Below are 6,020 nucleotides of genomic sequence, written 5' to 3' on the forward strand. Positions count from 1 at the left end.
TAGTTAATAAAAATTAAATGTGAACTTAGTGTCTATCGTAATAAGTCGTAGATTACAGAAGCGAAATATTGATAGTAGGCGGACGAAATGCGTGGGTCGGACTACTTGGCACGCTTCCAGGTTTCACCTGCCGACCGTAGTACAAGTAACGATAAAAGCAGAATATTATTTACAACTGATTTCAGCATACCTTTTAAAAATTGAAGTTGCCGCCAAGCAACAAAATAAATTCAGTACCACAACATAACCACAACAAACTTTTAAGCAACTTTATAGACAGTGATAACTGAAATACCTAGTTAGAATTAGTAGGTATCATCATAAATCATAATTCACGCATCTTTTAATAAATTTCTTTCTTTCGTTTATTGTTAAAATTGTGGTATAAATGTTTTATCGATATTAGAGACCTTTCTATAACTGACAACTGAAAAATTCATATTGAGACACTACTGCTTTAACTAATCCTAAGAAATAAAAATATCATATATTTATATACATTGACACATTCAGGCACAAGGGTTATTATGAATCCCATCTTAGTCCCATATTTCATTTCATAAAACAATTATATAATGTGTGGCTTACAAAGCTACGTCGCTAGCTGTCAATTATGTTCAAGGAATCCTTGGAATCCATGTTCTTTTTTGAAAACCAATATAACCGACGCAAAGGTTTGTTTTTACAAAACTGAGTAGAATTGAAAATATATGATAATAATTAACCGTCATAAAATGGCCGAATAATTAAAACGACCTTCGAACCCTCGTCAAACGGATATCGATTATAACGTGTTTATGATCTATAAAAATAAGCACTGTTATCCCGTAAGTAATTATTATATAAATATCCCGTTGCTTTTTGTTTTTAATAACGTTTTCCCGTTGCTTTTTGTTTTTAATAACTTTTTGTTTTTATTACGAGGAAGTTAATATCTATGTAAAATAATCGGAAGTATTCAGAGACTGTGGACTTACTCGGTAGGTACGTATACTTTACTGAAAATATTTTCAAACTCTTTCTTTAAATTGGGAAATGTAGTTGCAAAGTAATTAAAAGGATTTTTACTTTAAAAATGCCTTTGGTATTTTTAAAGTAAATATAGCTAGGTACATATAGCTAAAATATTCACTAATGTAAACATTAGTACCTAAATACACGTACTTTGAAGCCATGCGGCAATTAATTCGAATAGGTAGGTGAAGTTTTCTGAAGATCAGCGAAACGAAGAGATCCGGCTTTGGACGCGGGATCAAATCCTGCCACAGAATTGCAATTTATTATTTACAATGCTAAAGAACTATGTAATCATTAAAAAAACTCTCCGAGTTCCACTTCTCATTTGATCTACAGTATAACCTGGGTATAATATAAGATTACCTAGCGGCTAGCTATATCTTTAAAGTCCATACCAATAAAAATTTTAAAACTCACGTTCCTGTCTGTAACTTACAAGAACATGACTTTTGAAATACTTCATTAGAAATATGATTTTCGATAATTTTCCCTTGTTGCCGGTAAGATTAATAGATTCATGACAGACATGTCGTGTGCAATTCAGGAACGCAATTTTCAGACAGAACGCCCAAAACGATGCCAACAAGAGACTTGATTGGGCCTTGCCAGCTAACCTACGCTCTTGTCGTGGTAATGACTTCAAAATTCAAATACATTCTGAAGCTGGCATGTAACTGTGCATGCTCTTCTTTATATAGCTACATCATATCGATTATCTCAAAAACCCTTTTAGTCTTAGCTATTTGTAGCGATACTTTAAGGATGTTGGTATATAAATTTTACCTGTATAATCTCAAAACACTCCAAACCTACTGGAAAACTATAGCGACTGCTCGAATTCAGTATTAGGTGGCGGATGATATTTGAATTATTTCGCTTGTTTAAACATTAAATACAGAAAGATTTCATCATTATTATTAACCCTAACGATCCATGCAATAAATACGGGGTGTAATTTTAACAGATTTTAGTCGGTTTAAGCCCGGGTGTGGCAAATAAATTTTGATGCTGAAAATTTTCTGAAAATTTGCTTAGTTTAAACTTAAAAAAAACTGCATAGTTTTCGTTATTTTTAAAATAAATGGAATGCTTCCCTTGATTAGATTTTTCTATCTACAGTATTATGCGTAGGTACTTTCCCAGCAGTGGCATTAGAAAATTACACCTTATAAGTATATAAGGATGCTTTCGTAACATATAAAAATAAATAATTGCTATTGATATAATTATATTTATTAACTACAACATTGAAGTGATTTTAAACCTTTACAGATTAGCAGTTATAAACACAAATCCAGTCACGCTGAAACCTATGAAGCTTTTTAATCTATACATATAATAAATCTGTAGAAGGGTCAATTCTGTACATTGAAAATATTGAAAAAATAAATAGTAGGGGGTGTTACTGGATCGATACCAAACCCAAATATGTGATTAAAAAATTTTTTGTCTGTCTGTCTGTCTGTATGTGAAGACATCACGTGAAAACTAACGGTTCGATTTCGATGAAACTAAGTATAATTATACCTTATTACCCTGGGCGTAAAATAGGATACTTTTTATCCTGGAAAAATACGAAGAAAAAAATTAATCTTAATTTTTCAGTTTTATCCATAGACGTTTGTTCTGTAGAACCGCGAACACACGTTGCGTATTATTATAATAATACGCAACGTGTGTTCGCGGTTAGGCCAAATACGGTTAGGCCTATAGGCCTAACCGTATTTGGGTCCAATAGATATTTATAAGATGTCATTGTCAGAGTTACTCAAAATAGAGAAATAAACCATCCACGCGAAGGCCGACATCCGCGCGGACGGAGTCGCGGGCGGAAGCTAGTCTATAATAAATCTGTAGAAGGGTCAATTCTGTACATTGAAAATATTGAAAAAATAAACAGCAGGGGGTATTACTGGATCGATACCAAACCCAAATATGTGATTAAAAAAAAAATTCTGTTTGTCTGTCTGTCTGTCTGTCTGTATGTGAAGGCATCACGTGAAAACTAACGGTTCGATTTCGATGAAACTTGGTACAATTATACCTTATTATCCTGGGCATAAAATAGGATACTTTTTATCCTGGAAAAATACGTAGAAAAAAAAATCTTATTTTTTCTTAATTTTTCCGCGCGGACGGAGTCGCGGGCGGAAGCTAGTTTCTAATAAAATCAAGGTCATACGTGTCAATGCACTAAAGCTACGTAATACGTGGTAATACGTAAAAAAGTGTTGCCAAATTACGTTATATTTTTATGACTTCAGCTGAGAATGCTTACGACACTTGTTATACTCGATTACACTCTAAATTCGATAATTTTATTTTAAGTGCATATATTTTATCAGAAACTATACTTAAAATAAAATTATTTGGCCGGTAACAGCCTCACAAAAGTAACTTTGTCAGTGCTCATGGGCGGTGGTGTCACTTCATTAGGTGATCCACCTGCTCAGTTACCTGCTCTTACATAAAAAAAAAAACTATTGAACATAAAATTGTGTTACCCTAGGCATAAAAACACTAACGATTTAATTTCATCCGCTTCGGTAGGTTGGCAGTAAAATATATGAAAATAGAAACTATTAAGTCCAGATCTAATAATAGGTATGAATAGCAGAACCTACATAAATCGTATTGGAATTTTACGACGCCCTTTTATCTTTGACTAGAAAAGACTTTAGTAGTTTCAATATGAGGTTAACATGTATCATTTCATCAAAAATATTCTTCAAAAGTTTCAAGCTGGCTTTCTGAAAAAACAACTTTTTATGAGTAAAGCAAGGAAATATATTTTGACATCAAAGTACGAATAGAAGTACGGTTAGAATCTTCTGAATATTTGTTTTGTTAATTTTAGTACAATTTGCTATGATACAAAAAACATTGCACAGCGATTATATTATGTACAAATAATCTTTATTATGTTTTCTAACGTTGGACAGAAAGAAGTGATTTAAAATAAGATAAACAAAAGGAAAATATTCGTCCATACATACAGAAAATCTGTGAATGACTGCAATATGCAAGTGATAGTCGTTATTTACCTATATCATACTAGCAAACCGGGCGAACTCCGTTTCGCCACCAGAGACACCTTTTCTTTGCTATAAACCTCACGGAGCCCGAGACCTTTCCAACGAATGCAAAACCGTGAAAATCGGTTCCTTCATTCTGGAGTTATAGCGTCAGGAAGGAAAACCCAACTTATTATTTTTACTTATGTAGTAGATTTACGTTTCAATATCTATAAAATTATATTATATGATTAATAGCGCTATGTAAATATATTTATTTTATGTAAATATATTATATTTATTTACATTTAGTTTAAATAAAATCATAATCCGATTGTAACTGTCCACAACATTTCTAAGGCCTGGATCAACGCCTGTTCAACACATAAAAAGCTTACACATGTTAATCCAATTTATATAAACTATTTACCTTCTCACTTTGCGCTTTTGCGTGCTATGGTTAGACATAATCTAATATATAAAATGGTTGTGTCGCGGTGTTTGTTGCCAATCACATCCGAAACGGCGAGACCGATTTTCATAAATTTTTGTCAATTTTGGGTAAGTCTGAGAATCGGCCAACATACGAAAGTGTTTCATATTTATCATGAGTAAATAATTAAAGAAAACGAACGAAAAATAACCTATCATAAAAATAACCTCTAAATTTATTTGTTTAATTTTTTCTAAACCAAACAAATCGATTTAATTTTCTTATTTCTTTTTTCTTATTATTCGTCGTATATATAATGTGAAATGTCACGCTGAGCCTGAGAGTGTCGATTAGATTTAATTCAAGCACAGAATTCAAGGGTCAAAATATGTGATACCTGCTACGATTCGTAGCACTTCGTAGCTCGCTTCTTGTATTCTTGTTCCTCAAACTGATAAGTGTTTTTATTTACATATTTAGTTTAGTTTACATATTTTAACATTTCTTCCATCACAATTGTTGTGGTTTATAAAACAAAACATAGTATAAAAAAGACTTTTATATCAAAAAGACAATAAACTATATCTATGTAGTACGTAAGTAAACGTAATTTATTTCATTCAGACGTACAGAGACAGCTTTACATAAAAAGAATGATGAGGATCGATCATTTTATAATTTTCACCCTACTTCGAATTAATTTATACCTTACTGCTACAACATAAAATTACACTTATCACTAAAGGGTATACACAATATAAAATTGTATCGATACGTCTCAATACTGTGTAAAACGTCTCGATTGTTTGAATCATAGTCAAGCTAATTTTTATATCATTTATGTGCTCATCTAACTTTCTTTTATAAAAATACCTTGTTTGTAGTGTGTTATAGGCGTAGCAGCTAACCACGAATAAAATTGTAAAATATATCAACTATGCAGCGTCTCTGAAACAAGACGAATGAAATTATTTTGCTGGTTTGCTTTGCTGAATAGAGCGATTTTATGAAGTGATTTTGTGCCTGGATCGTTAGCAAGATAGAGGTAGAGAGACATTGAATTTCAAAGCTAGTACATACATTATTATTATAGAAAATTCAAAGCTAGTACATACATTATTAATATTTTTTACAACATCAATCGTCAAGCTGTACTGCGCTAACTCAAACACAAACAACAAATTAGATTCCTGATATAAACCATCTCTTTAACGAACCTGTAAAGTAACCAACATCCCTCTACCATCCATCTATCCGCTAAAAATGTTAATAAAAAAAGTGTTATTATCAGTTCCAACTGCAAAGCGTTAGATTGTTGATAATTGCTTGGATGTGTATGTGTAAGTCACCAACAAACATTCAGAAAACATCAATTGGAACGAAAGATTTTTATATCATTTCATTCCTCATTTGTTAACATAGTTAGAAACTATAATTATAGTAATATAATAGTCGTTTTGTTTAAATAATTAGAAATTAAAACTAACGTCAAAAGATGTCAGGAACGATCGCCGACAAAGTAAAGTACGCTTCGGAAAGTGGTTTTCATAGTATTT

This window comes from Colias croceus, chromosome 4 (genome assembly GCF_905220415.1).
Source record: "Colias croceus chromosome 4, ilColCroc2.1".
Taxonomy (NCBI): Eukaryota; Metazoa; Arthropoda; class Insecta; order Lepidoptera; family Pieridae; genus Colias; species Colias croceus.